The following is an 18,358-nucleotide window of genomic DNA, read 5'->3' as shown; positions in this document are numbered from 1 at the left end:
CATACATATTTATGACGCGCTGCCATCTTGACGCCGGCTCCAAATATCCGCTTAACATTCGGCCCGAGCCGACGCATTCAGAAGCGGGCTGAAAAAAAGTTTCATTTGCATCGATAATGCCTGCGTCGCATTACAGTTAAAACGCACACATGCATATAATGAATTTGCACTTTTGTTTGCATTTGAGGAGGAAAGTACGTTAAAAGCAAGAAGCGCACCTGGATTCCGGACTGCGCCTATGTCAGCATTTCTCGTTAATCGAGAGCGCCGATTGAATTAATTCAAAGTCATTTGCGTGGCAGACTGATTGGTGGCACTACACATGTACGTATTAAATATTAACGGCCGGCACTTCCTCGGGGACAGCTGGGATTTTAAAGGGCAACTCTCGCAGTCATTTAGTTGATTAATACCGGCCCTCGTTTCAAGCCGACAGATTTGTTTTACTTATATCTTGGCGTCCTCGCTGAATACTGCCCTCCCTCATCCTTTTTCATGTTTTCTTCATCACATGACTCTTAAGGGAAAGTCACACGCTGGTTAATAGATTAGAAGCGCTCTTTGAACCCACAATGAATTACTTTGAACATTTTAGTCATAAGTATGCTATTTATCATTCAAAATCTCCGACTGGCGCCTGATTAAAGCTGCTTTGATAGCGTTTGTTAAATAAATAAAATTTATAAGGAATGATTACAAAATATGCATGTTGTTGATGCGCCTGGAATTGTCACGGTGCTTTCTGTATTTTGATTGCGGTTATTGCAACTAATGTGAGGCAAATTTGGAGACTACATTTGGAATGTATCTCTTGACATAATTTATTCAGACGCTCCAGAAGATAGAGCCTACAGCAACATCCGTTTTATTTCTTGCTTGTCTGTTGAAAAAAGTGTGTCACTAATTACAATGCACATCTATCCAATCAATATAAGATGATAACAAAATAAAGGTACGCAATGTTTGGTAAAAGAACCACGATATCAACGATTTAACAACAATTTGCCTCATTTTCCAATTAATTTGCTTTTTATTTGAAAAGAAAAAAGTACTCTTCCTGTCAAAAGATAGAGCCTACAACATCTGATTTATTTCTTGCTTGTCTGTTGAAAAAAGTGTGCCACTAATTACAATGCACATCTATACAATCAATATGAGAAGATAACAAAATAAATGTATTCGATAATTTGCAAAAGAACCGCTATAACACGATTTAACAACAATTTGCCTCATTTTCCAATTAATTTGCTTTTTATTTGAGAAGAAAAAAGTACTCTTCCTGTCATACCATCAACAAGCATTAAATTCGTAGAGAGCCCCATTTGAGAACCGCTGCAGTAAACCACCGCACCCGATCCAATCAGACCCCAAGGACCTCGTTACCCCCCAAAAATCACCTCGTTCCTAACGGTATTTTATATTTTTGCAACGCTGTTTTTTTTTTTTTTTTTTTTTTGAACGCTTTTCCCTTATTTCACCACGTGTCGGCTTCCTCGCAGATGAAACATTCTCAAGGCAAGATGCAGAGGAATGCAATCTTGATCTGAAAATCTTTCGTCATCGATCACTCTGATTAAATGTTTGCAGCCCATTATATGATCCGGACAGTTGCATCAAATTATATCGATCCCTCATCCCCCACCGTTAAGCAACCCAAAAATATCAGTCCTCTGCAAATAAGTTGTAAGAGGCAGCCTGCTGTGATTTGTGGTGACAGGAGCTTTAATATTACGCTGATTGTGTATGGCAGTGGAAAGCCACAGCCTCATCCCTGCTCCTGCTGTCAAATGTATTGTATTTCAGCTATGTCGCCTCAGCACTGAATGGAGAAATAATGAGTGCTGTCTAGAGACAATGTCACTATTATTTTAGATCTCCTAAATCCATCTCTCCTCCATTTTCCTGGAGGTTTCGCTCTTGTTTTGTGTCCTGCTCACATTTCTCGCCGCTTACGCCGTCCCCTCCAAGCACGGTCACGCCATCCAGTCTCGGAATGGATTCGCCTTCACCTTTGTGCGATCGGCGGTTCAGCCCACGTTAATTCATCCGAGGGGGCTTCATGCTGTTGTAGGCCTGTGCGATTATGGCCAAAATGATAATGGCGATTATTTTGGTCGATATTGAAATCACGATTATTCGTCATGTTTGGTCAAACGTCTATTTATTGCCCTTTTTTTTTTAAATAAGCAGGATATAAACAAGGCTTCAAGGTTTGATACTTGATACATATAATAACAAACTAAAATAAATTAAGCAAATAATTATGGGAAAACGCATAGGGCAACACAGCTTACTTGCTGAGTGCAAACCAATGAAAATAATGAAGCCGACTTAGAAACAAGCACTTTATTTTCTTTGAAAGAAATTTTAATCAATTAGCAGTCAAAATGTCATTTCAAAATTATTTTATTCCAATTTTTTGCCAATCATATTTTTCAAAGCGGGTCACAATTGACAGCTATCACTGTATATATTAGGAATCAGGTGAGAAAACGCCATTTCACCCTTCTAAATAATATATTAAGGTGAGAAAAGCAGAAGCTTTTGTCATGCAAACATATAGGAAACATCGCCCCCTGGTGGTACAATGACAAAGTGCTTGATTTCACATGTAGTGTAAACTTTTTAAATGTTAATATCACCAAGAATCAGCTTTATTAATCATGGCAGCCAATGTCGTGATTGTGAATAAAGTTTGATTAATTAGTCAAATCAAATTTAATCAATCAGATTTTATTTGTATAGCCCTGAATGACCAAAGTCTTAAAGGGCTTCACAGGTGAAGATGAAATTATTGAATTATGATTTGCACTTATACAGCACATAAACTTCTTTTTTAAACCAAATTCATATCGGGACAAGTAGCAAAAACTGTGTTTTTGTAACCAATCATGACTTCTATGAATACGCTGTGGTCGTTAAGCAAGTATAAAAAAAGAAAGCCAAGTACAAATGTATTTGCTTTTTTATTTTTTTGCACAATAACAAAAACACACAAAAGTGTATCCAAACGTAGTACCGACAAAGTTTACATCAAGGGTGTCAAACATATGGCCCTTGGGCTGGTTTTGGCACACAAATCAGTTTAATCAAGTCCACGACATGATTTTGGAATGTAATATAAAAATGAGCTGATTTTGGGGTTTTTTTGGTCAATAAATGAAAAACTTGCAATGTTTTAATGTCCTATGGTGGATAGTGATGTTGTACTATTCTGGACAGTATTAAAAAATAATAACAAATTTGAAGTTGTTGTTTTAAAGTTATATACATATATACCATGATTTTATCGGTTCGGCCCACTTGGGAATAGAATTTCCTCCCCGCAAGCTTAAATGAGTTTGACACTCCTGGCTTACACTCTTCAGTGCAGCCAAATCCAATTTATGCGTTCAGACCGAGATGCATCACGTCTAGATGAGACATGAACCTACCTCCCGAAATAGGTTTCAATTTGGTCGGGAAAAATCAAATCTCATGTGCTTTGCGCTTGTTCAGACTAAGAACGAGCCATCCAGTTTCAATCTAAATAGGCAAAATATCGGATTTTACCCGTAAAATCTAAACCAGTTCTGGAATGGTTCTATACTTTTTCTGTGTGGAAAAACATCCTTTTTTCTACCTCGTGAAAAAGCAGTTTTATTAATAATATCATTGTTTGTCTTGTTTGCGGTAATTGGAGACTCCTGTTGCCTTGGGAAAAAAAGTCACATTGTGGCTAGTGTTTCCTTCCTCAATGTGATTTTGTTACAAGACAAAGACAGCACGTGCCTCATTTCGTTCACTAATACTGTTTTTGTGTTAACTGAGCTCAATGTTACAGACTAAGCTCGCGTCGCTCACTTGGCAGTGATACACTGCAGCATTGTCACAGCCACTTAAGTGCTAAATGATGCCTATAAACGGCTTCACTGGCAGCTCAAGAAAAAAAGGGTTCTGACAATTAAAACAAAAAAAATTCTTTGGATAACACTTTATATTAGGACTATTAAGAAGTTAATTTGAAGGATGCAACTATCACAGTTGGTTGTGCAATTCTAGTCTGTTTTGTATCCCAAATATGATTAAAATTCCTCTTATGTCTCATACATGGAAACAAAACTGCATAATGGAAACATTTGATCAAAACCTAAATGTCAAACAATGCGTCGAATTTCCCCCGGAGTAATTGTATGAATGTGACTGTGAGTAATATTGTTTTCACCAGCAAGCAATGGCAATTTCGTTCTTCTCTTAGTTTTAGTGTAACCTAAGGCTACCTGGAATTGATCCAGCCAAGTCGCCTAACTTAATCAGCCATTTATAGGTTGAGAGATGGTGGCGAGGCGGGGTTAAGGCAGGGTCCATGTGTCGTGCGGTTGGATGACAAGGTAACCAAGGAAACCGCAGCACTATGAGCCTTCACAATTGGTTAAAATGCGTTTATCTGTAAGGAGAGTCGCAACACGGGTGAGGTTAATGTGACCACTCAGGAAACGCAGCCCGTGACAATCAGCAGCTTTGAAACACGTGTCGCAAGGCGTTTCGACTACGCGTCATTAGTTCTCTATGGAAATTTGGAGCATAATTAAGGAAAGGATCTCAAAAGGTAGCCTCATAAATAATGCAAACGTCGCTGTTAAATGCCCCTGACAGCCAATGCTGGCGCTGCAGAACGCGAACGTCCAGAAAGGCTGAGCTGGTCTATCTGGTCATCGGGTGCCTCCCTTGGAGTGCTATAAATTGACAGAAATGAGAGGCAGGGCAGAATAAATGAGACAGCCCGAATAAATAACCTTTGCCAATGTATGCTATTATGACAATAGTCTAATTGTTGTTTTACCAAGACAGGAATATTCATCATTTGAATGTACAGTATTTCTATGTTAGCATGCACAAAGACATGATGGTCACAAAAAATAAATACTGCTATTCCCTCAAAGATGCATTTTTTTTTCCGAATAATGATGCCAAAAGTACGGGTGCGTCTTAAAAAATGTAACTCAAAAATTTGAATTTTGTTTTTACAATAAATGCCATAACGAGACAAGCTAAAGGACAGATGTCAGTTGGCTGGTAATAGTCAGTTTAGCAGCTAATTAGCAACTCGTGTTAGCTGAGGTTTTACTGCATAATTTTCAATAAAAGAAGGGAGCAGACTGGACTGAACCAACGTCCGAGTCCATCCTTGTTCGCACACAGGCGTATAACTAAAATGGAGAGGATAGTGTAAAATTTAGGATGTCTTCATCAACTGAGAGTGCACCTGTTAAAGAACACAGAACGGTATTCCGATTGACTCGTTTATCAATTGCAGTCTTTGAAACACGAGTGCTGCTCAACTTCGGATATTTATGGTAAAATGAACTCGAAGCGTGTCGTGAAGAAAAGAAAAAACAACAGCATTGTGGTCATTCTATATGACACTGACGAGGCGTTCACTGACCGCTCATGATGTGGGAAATACTTAAACATGCTTTACGCGCAAGGAAAACGAGGAAATAAAAAAATTTACAGCGATGAGATCCTATTTTGCTATAGTCCTTACATTACCGTAAACTGTTGGTGCATCTTAGAAAATACCAGAGTTTGACTGAAAAATGAAGGGTGCGTCTTATACAAAGGTGTGTCTAACGTTTGGTGAATTACGGTATCTGAAATTGCGTAACACATTATGTCATTTAATTAGGACAAGTTCATCATTAGGATTATAACAAGCCCTCCTTTTAACTACTCTATTAAGATTTAACGTTGTGGCTCTTCACTCATTGATTCCGCAAAAGTGTCTTACAAGTAATTTAGCACACACTATATGCCATAAATCACTGCAGATAACGGCTTTAAACTGTAGGCTAAAATAAAACAAAAACACTTGACAGGATTTTATCTGCTCCGAAGAACTGTAGATAGACACGCTTCTTGATTACATAAATTAGCGGTTCTCTGAAATATTGATTCTTCACATTGATTTCAAGCAAAACTTGCACAACAAAGAACCTGTGCCAATTCCCCACAACACTTTGCGTGATGATTTTAAGTAAAGAACATAAAGACCAGGAAAAAAGAAGTTTGAAAAGTCTCTTACTTAGAGGTGTCAGATTAACAGATTGTAATTAATTCATGACAGTCGTAACTAAAGTGTAATTTTTTTTAATTGTGTGAAACTAGTTTTTGGATCTCTAACTTTATGCATTCCGATCTGATTTGATGATTTTATGCGTTGCGTTTTTTGTGCATGAGATGTTGAGGGCTGGAACTCAACAGGTCAACACAGGTGGACACTGATTGGCTGTCATTGTGTTTGGCATAACCTGATAGGCTCCTGTTGTGAGTAGGAGGGCAAAATAAAAATAAAAGTGAAAATAAACATATGAAATGCCGGTTCGATGAACGGTAAATTTTATAACCTAAAAATAACGGCATCTTTGGTGACGTTAGACTATATTTATTTTCGATAAGAGATCTTACTGTAGAAGCAGCTCAAGTTTAGCCTTTTACATAAATGCAAAGCACTCAGTTGTGACTGCATCCACAGTTAATAAAGGTGCCACAGCAAAGCTCTTTGCCAAACTAAAGTAGAGAATTATTTATATTATACGAATTTTTGTTTTCATCTCTTGATAGTACTACATAAATACAATCTTTAGATTGACTATTTACTGTCCAGTAAGAGAAGAGAGAAACGTTGTTACCAAAAGCATATGGTATCTGTGAATTCACTTTATTCTCTGGACCGACTGAGTTTAAAGTCTTAATATTTCCCCCGTTGCAGTCTTTGCAAGTGTTGCTTTGGCCCAGAGGTCTGTCACGGATGCGGGTGATGTCTCGGTCCCACATCTCCAGGACTGTGTCCCCTTTGATATTCCTTGACTCCGGGGCTTGGGTACGCACGTTGAGAAAAGTCAAGGTCAGTCCCTCTCTCTCTCTCTCTGACTGGAACCTCATGAATATTATGATTAATCACACAGTTTTGGCTCAAAATAATAACAAACCCATCATTTTCATGCAAGGTCTATAATTTCAAGGCTAGCTTTGCAGGGGCTGCTTAGTCGCACTCCCTGACACCTCCCGCGATGCTTTTTTCTCAAAACAAAGCACACAAACAAGGACAGTTGCCCTGCCCTTAGGCAGACTACTCAGTTGAAAGCGGGAAAACACAGAATGTGATGTTTTAAAGGTGTCTCAAAACAAAGCCTTCCTGTGTGATGGCTGATAATGCTTGTTTCTTTCCAACAGGTGTTTGCACTCGTTTTGTCAATTCAACATCATTTTAAGAACGCGAAGTGCACAGTATACAGTGGCTTTATTTAGGTTTTGTGTACATGTATCCAAACTCGCATGACCCCCCCCCCCCCTTTCAGTTTTTGAGGGCCTGTGTTCCGAATGTTTTGCCAATTTCTCCCAGCAACACACATGATTTAAATGATCAGGATCGTTATGAAGCTTCTCAACAGTAATTATTCTTAGATTTCTATTGCCTGTCAAAAAAGATTGACAGTTTTTGCACGATATATGAGGTGCCTTCAAATCCATTCGGATATCTCAAACTCAGGAACAATGTATTCAATTATTTATATTCATTCTTATGGTTGCCCATATATAAGACACACTTTTTTTTCCCGAAAAATGAAAGTTAAAAGTATGGATGCGTCCCATGAATGGTAATCTCAAAATTAGATTCCTTTTTACGTTGTCAGCAACGTAAAGCCGAGTTTAGACTCATAGATGTGCATTTTTATATCGGCCGTATTCTTACTTACAATAATTACCGTAACGGGATGAGCTAGAGGTCGGACGTCAAATGGCTGTTAGCAACAAACGTGTGTTAGCTGAGGTTGTTAAGGCATTGTTTTCAATAAAAAGAAGCAAGCAAACTGAACCAACGTCCGAGTCCATACTTGTTCACCCACAGGAATATTACTAAAACGGAGAGCTTCCTGTAAAGGTTATGATTTCTCCAGCCAATTAAATAAAGAATAACGGTATGGCACTGAGAGCTCTGGTTAGGAAAGATGAAAAGGTTTTCCATTTGACTCCATTATTAATTGCATCTTTTATTAGTTTCTATAGCAAATTTGGGTAGTCAAGGCAAAATGAACCCAAGCTACATCACAATGAAAAGGAAAAACAACTGCTTAAAGCACATTCAACGTTGCATTGGCGCAGCATTCACTAACTGCTCACAATGTGGGAAATCTGAAACACACTTAACCCGCAACAAATATATAACATTGATATGAACACCACAGAATATGAAGAGTTTAGGAAGATGAGATTTTTGCTGTTTTCATTGTTGCCAAACTGTTGGTGCATCCTATACATGGTGACAGGAAAATACCAGTTTGACCCTAAAAATAAAGGTGCGTCCTATACACAGGTGCACTCTATATTTAGGGAATGACAGTATTTATTTATGACCTATTATGCATTTGAGATGTATTACCGTATTTTCAGCACTATAAGGTGCACATAAAAACCTTTTTTTTTTTTTTTTTTAAACTGATGGTGCGCCTTATAATCAGGTGCGGCTTATATATGGATCAATACTGAGATTGGGATTCGTAGATGGGGAATGAACTGATAAAGTAAGCTTTATCTATTTCTTCTGTGTGTTTACAGTTGAACAAGGTTAGTTATAGTGAAATTGAGTTATTGTGCTATTGAGAGTTTAGAGTTATTTTTGAGTTATTATTGTTCTTACTTTGAGTATTACTATATTGTGATTGAAAACGTTTTACAATATGCCATTAATTGAGTGTGCGCCTTATAATCCGGTGCGCCTTATAGTGCGAAAAATACGGTACTTTAATCGTTTATTTAAAAAAACAACTGAGGGAAGATGCCTAATTAATTATTACTCAAATAATCAATGGAGAAAATGCTGTCTATAGATTGTAAAAAATGTCGGATAACGGCAGCCCGAGCTAGTTGTGATGCTGTTGCTGCTGCTCCTCTTCCCAAGTGATTATTTCCTGAAGAGTGTACCCATCATGTATCACTGCCAAGTTAGCACGGGTGTCCCTGCTAACCACTTGAGGCAGAATCTCTCTCTGTGTAGTTAGCGGAGTGTGAGCACATGTCTCACTGGTTGCGACGAACGTTTTCTCCTCATCTGTTGTTCATAATCCATTTTTTATACAGCGTTTGGCAAACCCTAAAACGATTTTCCCGTATGCACTGCTGTAATTTCGGTCCGATAATTCAATCGTTCCAACGGTTCTCCTAGGTGGCTGAAAAAGAGAGAGGAATAGTTTGAATGAAAACAACAACTTTATCACAAATGCTGACCTTTAATTACAAAACCTCCGCAGTGGTCGGCTATAGCCTTTACTTAAGTTGACATTTATAAATACCACAATGTCCCCGTGAATTGCTTTCATTGAAGCCTGATGTATTGCTGAGCTAGATAGCATCAATTCATTTGTCAAATACTGTAACTAGTAGAAAGCCGGCTTGTCAGGGTGTGCGCACCAGGCAGCGTATTGCTCGTCGGCGCTATGCATACAGAGGACAAACCTATTAGTGGAGGGCCTCTGCTATCAGTCACACAAGTGATGAAAAGTCCAGATAAAGATGGTACTTCACCCCGCCATCCTGTTTGTGTGCCCGGGACAAGAAATCGATGCAAGCGGTTTTCACGGACTGCTTTACAGTCAGGCCAGATCTCCTCTTAAATGTTTGTCTGTTTCATCCAACGACACCTCCGCAAACTCCTCAATGGCCCGCACAGAACGTGAACGAACGTAAAAGAAATGTTCGCCGCACGCTGAAAGATGGAGACGGGATTGAGCTGGAAGCGTCTTTGCACGTTGTCAAAGTCATATATATCACGCCGGTGACCCAAGTCGTTTTTTTAATAACCTAGGAGAGAATATTTTTTCTGGGGCCGACTCATTTTTATGCCAGATTTTTCTGCCTGGCCATCATTGTAGGGGTGTCCGCATCTGTGGGGACGTGCGCCTTTCTGCATCTCTCCCCTCAAGGAAAGAGGATTTTTTTCATTTGCCATGCAGGAGGCCTAAAGGTTATCTGGAATTATCGTATATGGTAAACCGCAGGACACATTTGTCTGCCGAAAAAAGTCACTTCATTTTTGGTTTTGAAGGGGAAGCCAAGTACCATATTTTCTGCACTATAAGGCACACCGGATTATAAAGTGCACCCTCAATTAATGAGAGATTTTAAAACTGTTTCCGTATATAAGGCGCACCGGATTATAAGGCGCACCCTCAATTAATGACATATTTTAAAACCTTTTAAATCACAATATAGTAATACTCAAAGTAATAACAATAATAACTCAAATAACTCTAAACGCATAACTCAATGTCAATATGAGCAACCTTGTTCAACTGTAAACACACAAAAGAAACAAGTAAAGCTTACTTTATCAATTCATTCCCCATCTACGAACCCCAATCTCAATATTGATCCACATATAAGGCGCACCATCAGCTTTAAAAAAAAAAAAAAAATCAAGGCTTTTAGGTGCGCCTTATAGTGTGCAAAATATGGGTGATAATATTCATTACAACAATATGTAAGCTGATATGCAAGGTGGTGCGTTTCAATTTTTGGTTTGGGCCAAACCTTTCATTTCGGTGCATCTCTAGTATGTTCTATGTAGCCCCACTAGTCTATATATGGTATTCTAATCAATACTACGTTAGTAGCTGCCGATGACTTCATTCTCAGTGCGGCAAGTATTTTACATGGCGGTAGCAGTGTAGGTTAGAAATTACGTCTGTGCCCGTTGCTGTTCATTAAAAATGACCAATGTGACCTTAAAGGGACAATGTGTAAGATTTAGGCCGTTTTTCATTACAAAGGAACAGAATAAATCTATGATTATACATTTCAAAAATATGCAAACAAATGTGTTCTCAACAACCAACAGTATGTTTTAAATATGTAGTTATCATGAAATTATATTGCATGTGAGGGTGGCACTCCTCCAGAGGCGGCCATGTCTGTTATAGCTACGGACAATGGTGAATGCAGCGCCTCCTGCTGTCCGTAATGAAAAACGGTCGAAATTTTTCACATTGTCCCTTTAATTTTTTTCTTGAGCAGAAACATGACAAGTCACATACTTTTTTCTGAAACTAAAATAATACTAGAAGAAATTAATACATTGTCAGCGCCATTTTTTTAGCGAAGGCCATACACATTAGGGGAAAAAAAAAACATTTTCAAGCCAGATAAAACTTGAGATGATCACAAACCTCACCATATTGTACGTTCTCTATGTATGGTCCATTCTCCAAACGCTGTTTTTTGGCAGGCAAAATTATTCAACGCGATTTCTAAAGGATAATCTGAGGCCCCTTTTCACGATTCAATGTTTAAAAAAAAAACAAAAAGGAAAGTAGAAAATGGGGCCTGAGGCTGAGTCGAGCAGACAAGCACCAGCTTCACATCACTCACCTGGATTCACAAAAGACAGAAATAGCACTAAAAGCACCCACTCTCACTTTGTTCCGCTTCCATCCTGTTCCTTACAGCCCCATACACTTTTTGGGAAGCACAACGTTTCCCAAAGGTCTGTCCTCCATCACATTACAGCCAGAGGTCACTCAGGCCCGGGAGATGCACCCGTTCACATCCTCCGCCACCTTTCATACTCTGCATTTGGGATGATTTAAAAAAACAGAAAATGCCATTGACAATAAGCAATCATCCATTATCCTTAGCACTTTCAGGGGAAAAAAGTGCACCCCTGAAAACCTTGCAAAATGGCTATAATAGCTGTCAAAAATCCAAATATAAAGGAGCAATTTGGAATAATTTCAGCATAACAACTTTGAGACGCTTCAGAATCACCGTGATGGCTGGTAATTAGGGGAATAGTGTCAGTGTCACCGCAACGGCGACCCCGCATCACCCTCTTTAGTTGCCTATTATATTGATGGACCAACCAGGACCCCATTAATGCCTTTTTAAAAAGCAAAAGGTAGAGAGGGTGTTTTTATTTCAAGATGTGATGTTATAGACGCGGCACGGTGAAAGAGCGACGTAGCCCCCCCTCCCCCCTTCTTTATTTCTATTATATCACTGAAAATATGTTTTTATTGGTGCAAAAAGCGCCAAACCTCCTTCTAACTCATTCACTGCCAATAATGGCTGTAGACGTGAAAGATACAGAGCTATCATGATAAGTCGCTAGCATAATATATTCCAAAATAAAAATTTCGTTATTTGCCGCCGGCCATTTTGCCAGAGAACATTTACTGCCATTGACGGCTATAAACGTCCTGGCTACGAATCATTTAAATGGGCAATGTGTACAATTTAGACTTTTTGATTACGGACAGCAGGGGGGTGCTGCATTTATTATTGGTCTTAGCTCTAACAGACATGGCAGCCTCCGGAGGAGTGCCACCCTCAATGTAATATCAATTCATGAAACTAGACCTACAATTATATTCAAAACATACTGTCGGTCATTAAGAACACATTTATTTGCTAGTTTTTGGAATTTGTAATCATTTAATGTATTCTGTTTAATGAAAACGGTCTAAAACTGACACATTGTCCCTTTAAGTCACAACCTTCATTTCCCAGCTGCCAAAAGGATCAAATAGTCATCGAAGTGGATGAAATGAAGGAATTCATTGTAGAATCAAAATTGATCAAAATCTGTGTTTTAATTTTTGCCGACACGTGATTTTGTGAAAACTCATCACTTTTATTCTCTGAATTCATTTTCCAAGACAAGTCTTTAAGGATGCGTCTATACGGCTAAGCCGCTGTCAAGAAGGTCCTTTTTTTTTTGCAGGCATAGCTGCTTTTTGAGCCCTTTTTGTCAGGTGGATCTTGACAGTCTGTTAGCACTGCAGCCAGTCCAATCTGCTGTTGTGACAGGGACAAGGAGGCCCCCTCACCCGGCAGGGCCCTGATTGATTGGCTAGTCTGGAAGAGCAAATGTCCTTGACAAAGAAGCAGCGAAGGACACCGGGCGGCGAGTCTTTCTCGCCCTCTTCCGAGAACTTTGCGTTTTTGCTGAAGTAATCCTCCCTGTTGACATCAAAGCGCCGCGGCTGACGTGGGAACGTGCTCGCCTGGAAACGCTTCTGTCAAAGTAGACAGACGCGAGTGGTCCAGATTTACAAAGTAGGGCCTCCTGCTTTGACGGAGCTTTAAAAAGTATCTCACGGAAAAGTTCCCGACGATTGCTAATGTCTTTTGAGAAAATGCCAGGTGCGCTCATTTATTTTAGCCATTTAATCTTTTTTTTTTTTCCCCCCTGTATGCTTCAATGCAAATGTTCCCACATTATTATTATTATTATTTTTTTGGACCGAAATGGCCATCTCCTGTGATGTAGCGTACACACGGCGCTTTGTGCCTTTGCTTGTTAGCGCAGCCGCATCACCGCCTTCATTATGAAGACATAACCGACGAACAAATTCAGATGCGGCTCCCGTTCCCTTCCCGATATGAAATTCTATCAGCCACTTTGCATTCATCCATTGAGGGCCTTGTTAAATATTTGCAATGTGCCAAGTCACACAGAGGCGAGGCATCATAGCCATTACCACTGAGGTGCGCTCCTCTTTTAAATGTTAATTGCCATTCATCACACATTCTCATTACATTCCTTGGAAAAAGATGTGCTGTGGGCTCTACTCAAAGCATCTCATTTATTTTCAGAACGGGATTAAATATCCACACACTTATAATTCATTCGCTTAGTCTGCATGGACGAAATAGGAAAAATCCGGGCAACAGAGCAATCTATATAAGAGGTCATGATGAAAAAGAAATGTGATTTTAAAATCAGCGATATTTTGAAGAGTGTTGCGTAGTAATTTACGCCGTGTTTTGTTTTTCTTGTATTCTCGGCACTTTTTCAACGACTTCCACATTTCAAATCGTCGATGAAACATTCCAAAAGTTCTAGACAAGTGAGCTTTTATTTTCCACACAACAACATTTTATGCCCCAGAATTCCACCTTTTCTACCAAAATGTGCATTCAAGGGAATGGCAAAATTCCCATTCCCAAATTTTAAAAAAATTGTACTGTATTTTCCGTACTATAATGCACACCTAAAAGCCTTAAATTTTTTGAAAAGCTGACTGTGTGCTTTATAATCTGATGTGCTTTATACAGCACATAATCTGCGAGTTTTCATCTTGGGGGGGTGAAAAAATAAAATAACGTAATCACCATGTAAATTCTTAATGTTTTACTATACATTTGCTATACATCTTTCAATTTTGAAGCACTTTATATGAGGACAAGATGCAAAAACCACACGTTTTTGTAAAAGTGTAATTTTATAAAATACATCCTGAAACTGTTTTTAAATCAACAAAATAATATGAGATTTTTGCTCGTAATTTCATGAAAAATATATCATTGAATCATAATTATATTGGATGGATATGGATTCGTAATGCAATCCCAGCCACTACTGTAGCTTCTATTCTCTGTGCCTTATATATGTAAATGTTTTTAATATAGGCCATTCAATGGATGAAATAAAATGGCATTTTCAATATTTTAATCTCTGCTTTATACCGATCAAGGTTGCCATTGGAATTTGAGTAACTCCCAGACGATTTTTGGATTAGAGGCATGGTACCCTTGACCCGTCGCCACCCATTTATAGGACACATGTAGGGACAGCCAACTGTTCACATTTACATCATCACCGAGCGCAACAGAACCTCTCGGCTGGCCTGGAATTCAGCTGAGCTACAGATCTGCATCATGTGCTTTAAATGCAACAAAAGACATAATGTAACGTATGACAATAACATTATGGATATTTTGAGCAAATTCATCATTTCATGTATCAAATTGGTAGCCCTTTGTATTACTCTGCAGAAGAAATAGCTCTGCTTCAAAAAGGTTGTTGATCCCTGCATTACACTTTAAAGCAAAGTGAATATCCCGTAGCTGTATTTGGTGTGGAATATGAATTTTCAAAGGCATTATTTTAGACTGCATGGTCTTCAACTTTAGTATAACACACTGACATAGAATAAAAATACTGCAGACTTCTTGCTTTAGGGAGCACCAAAGTGTCACCTAAAAGTCAGTAGCACCTCATACACCAAAAGGTGTGATTTTTTATTTTTTTTTTAAAGGCGTTGATAAAGTAGACATAGCCATGATGCATTGGCGTCAAAAGTTTGGGCTATGCATATTAACAAGGCTCATCTTTTGAAAGCAGGTGAGAAGAGCAAGGTAGGGCTAATGAGGTTCATTACAGGAATCCGCCCACGTAGCGTCCACCCTGTCTTGATCATGTCACGGTACACAGTTTTTTTTTTTTTTTTTTTTTTTTAGATATACATAACAAATTACCTGTATGAAAATAAATTGGCTGAACTGATGCACCTGCTGCATCTTACTCTCATTTCTTGTTGTCTTGGAAACGCTGCATTTCAATTAAAAGACCAAGAATTGATACGGTTAAGAGATATAGGGTAATTGGTTTGGAGGATAAACCAATGTGCTTGACATTTACTCTTGTTTGTATGGAATAGAGAAGAACATGGAGGGGGTGGGGGTGGGGGGGGGGTAGGATTGGGATTGGTCAATGCTGTGATTAGCAATATGCTGCCTTGGACTTTTGAGGCTATTTTGAATGAAAGCTTAAGCTTGACACAATGGACCTATACAATAGAGGTGGATCTGAGGTCTTGGGGATATGCACTCATATAAGGAAATCCCCTCCACAAAGAGAAGAGGTGAACGGCAGTCATTTGACAAGATGTCCTAGTCAGCAGAGTGCGGGATTAAAATGCACTAGTGCTTATCTAGCATGAAGACTTTGACTTTAAAAAGGTAGCTTCCCACCAAAAAAAAAAAAAAAAATAGGTCGCAAAAGGTCATCTTGTGGAAGCTGCTGTGTTCTAACATGAGCACAAGTGTTTTTTTTTTTTTTTTCTTTTTTTACATTTCACATCTTGACCTTGAGTCCAGTCTGGAACAATGAGTTTACGATTGGAAAGGTCAACACAGCACTTATTCACAACATTGAAAGTCATGCGTACATTGAATTGTTGTTTTTCTTGTTGTTTTGCTCATATATTCAAATACTTTTCATTTCTGTTAAATATGTTGTCCTAATAGTTCACAGGATGGCACATGATATGGTATTGTCTTTTATTGAGATATTATAAAAAAATGGTCATATATTTGCACGATACAGCACACTGGACTATAGCGCACCTCCAATGAATGGCATATTTCAAAACTGTTTTTATATATTGGGGCGCTCCGCATTATAAGGTGCATAAAATCGAAGTGACAGTAGTGGCTGAGGTTGCATTATGCATCCACTAGATGGAGCTGCGCTAAAGGGAACGTCAACAAAACAATCGTAAGAGTCAGTTGACATCTCTGTTGCACTTCTGGTTTATCTGGTTTTTAGATTGTTCGCTTGTACTGTGTTTTTTTTGTGTTCTTTGCTTCTATTTGCGCTATTATTTTATTGTACAGCACTTTGGTTGACTGGTCTTTTTAAATAAAGTCAACTTTAATAATAGACAGTAAGAAATTAAAAATTAAGATTATTTGTGGAAGATACTATCAGAAGAATGGACTGAAAAATATCTCTTGATTACAATAAAAAGATTGTTTGGATCAATGCCAACACGATTAAATATTTTAAAAGAATATAAATGATTCAGTTAATGATTGAACTTACATTTTTTAATCAAATTTCAACCTTAAAATATATTGTTTGGTTGATTTAAAAACAATTTCTGGATTTCTTTGATCAAATTGCTCTATCTTTTACAAAAACTTTTTTTGCACCTTGTCTCCATATATAGCTGTCCAGTTAAAATGGATCTTTGACGAGCATAGTTGTCAAAATCAAAGAGTCAATAGTCCAAATTTGGACACTTTATTTATTGATTTATAGTTTTTTAAACATTGGCACAAATTGATACTAGTGATCAATGGATTATTTATGTTGTAGTGCACATTGCATAATCACATATAATGTGTTGAAAATGCATTAATAGCAAATATGTTAACTCTCTAAAAAGTTGTCATACAACCCACCTGTTCCCCACTTTGCAGTGTTTTGTTACCTCAAGACTTATAACCGCTAAGATTTATTTAAGTAAAATGGAGATCTGTGATGCTTTGATGTAGAAGGAAGCCTGTTAGCCACAAAAGCAAGATCGAAACGGAGTTTGCATCATGGCAGGTCGAAGAAAGAAAATCAAGAAATCTGTTTTCTAGTGTGGTTTAATTTTCTGAAATGTCACTTTGTGGCTTGCTTCATTCCCAATGTGTTTTAATTCCAAATCACATCGAATTCAATGTTCTGACCCAGGGGTGGGCAAACCTTTTAACTGATAGTTCCTCTATCCTTCAGGATATAAACATTATCACTCATACGACCCTCGGGCCGTAGTTTGCCCGTTCCTGGTCCCACCCTTAAAGGTGGAATTTATTTTAAAAGCCTAAATGCTTTTCAACTGCTTAGTACTTTCCTCTGACACATAAGGACAGCTCAGGCAGAAAGGATTTGCCCCATCCCAGGATTGTACCTGTTGTAAATGATAGATTCGCTGAGAGGCAAGAAAACGGAATAATAATCTTTTTGACGAAAGACATGACAAGTGACTAGACAGAGAAAAGAAACCAAGCGCACAGAAAATTGGATTTTCGAGAGCGCCTTGTCTCGGGAAAAAGAAAAGAGCAGCCAGGTAGCATTAGCGAGGCAGACTGGCTTTCATTAGCCCAGTCATTTAGCACCACTGAACCATGAAGATGTTTAGGCGATATGATGTTAACCTTCTGTTTTACATCTGGGATAGAAATTAAATGTAATTAGATGGCCATTGTACTTCCTACACAGTTTTCCACATAAATGCAGATGGTCTCAAGTCATTTACCGACTGTACTGACTGCTATTGTTCTCATCTAAGGGCCTTCAAGTTTGCCATTTTACTAATAATTGAAGAAGACCACAGACATCAGCTATTATTTCAACGTGAACCCATCAAAGAGGAAACAGTTTGTCTCAGTCCTATTATTGACCTGACAGAAATTACGTGATAAATTTCTCCACGCTGTCGGATAATCTTCTCATTTTTTCCCAGCAGATAGCCAGAGCCAGGTAGCGATAGTAACAGGCTCACTGAAGAAGCTTTCTTGTGCGCATCTTGTCACGATGAGGTGTAGTAGGATCCAGAAGCAGCTTCCGGCACGTCGTTAATTTCTTTGATTTATCGAGAAAAACAAAGTGGGATTGGAGTGCAAACATTATTAGCAGTCATGTCTAGCACAGTATTTGATATGCTAGACCAAATAAAGGGCTTCACGACAAATTGTGACATCCAATGACATCCAGTATCAAGGATTAACTGACGTACAGGCTTTAATGACATTTTGTGATCTTGGA

General features: G+C 38.5%; 1 protein-coding gene across 1 annotated transcript in view; it reads left to right on the top strand.

The window, feature by feature from the left end:
• Positions 1-18,358, top strand: part of asic4a (acid sensing ion channel subunit family member 4a) — a 157,711-nt gene that overhangs the window by 22,260 nt on the left and 117,093 nt on the right. Inside the window, exon 2 of the mRNA XM_088415941.1 lies at positions 6,752-6,886. The gene's annotated coding sequence lies outside the window, so the exon portion shown is untranslated. The remainder of the gene's footprint in view (positions 1-6,751; positions 6,887-18,358) is intronic.

This window comes from Hippichthys cyanospilos, chromosome 5 (assembly GCF_059441005.1).
Source record: "Hippichthys cyanospilos isolate Australia breed blue-spotted pipefish chromosome 5, RoL_Hcya_1.0, whole genome shotgun sequence".
Lineage (NCBI taxonomy): Eukaryota > Metazoa > Chordata > Actinopteri > Syngnathiformes > Syngnathidae > Hippichthys > Hippichthys cyanospilos.
The sequence above is the reverse complement of the archived record's forward strand: the minus strand, read 5'-3'. Positions and strand labels throughout refer to the sequence as shown.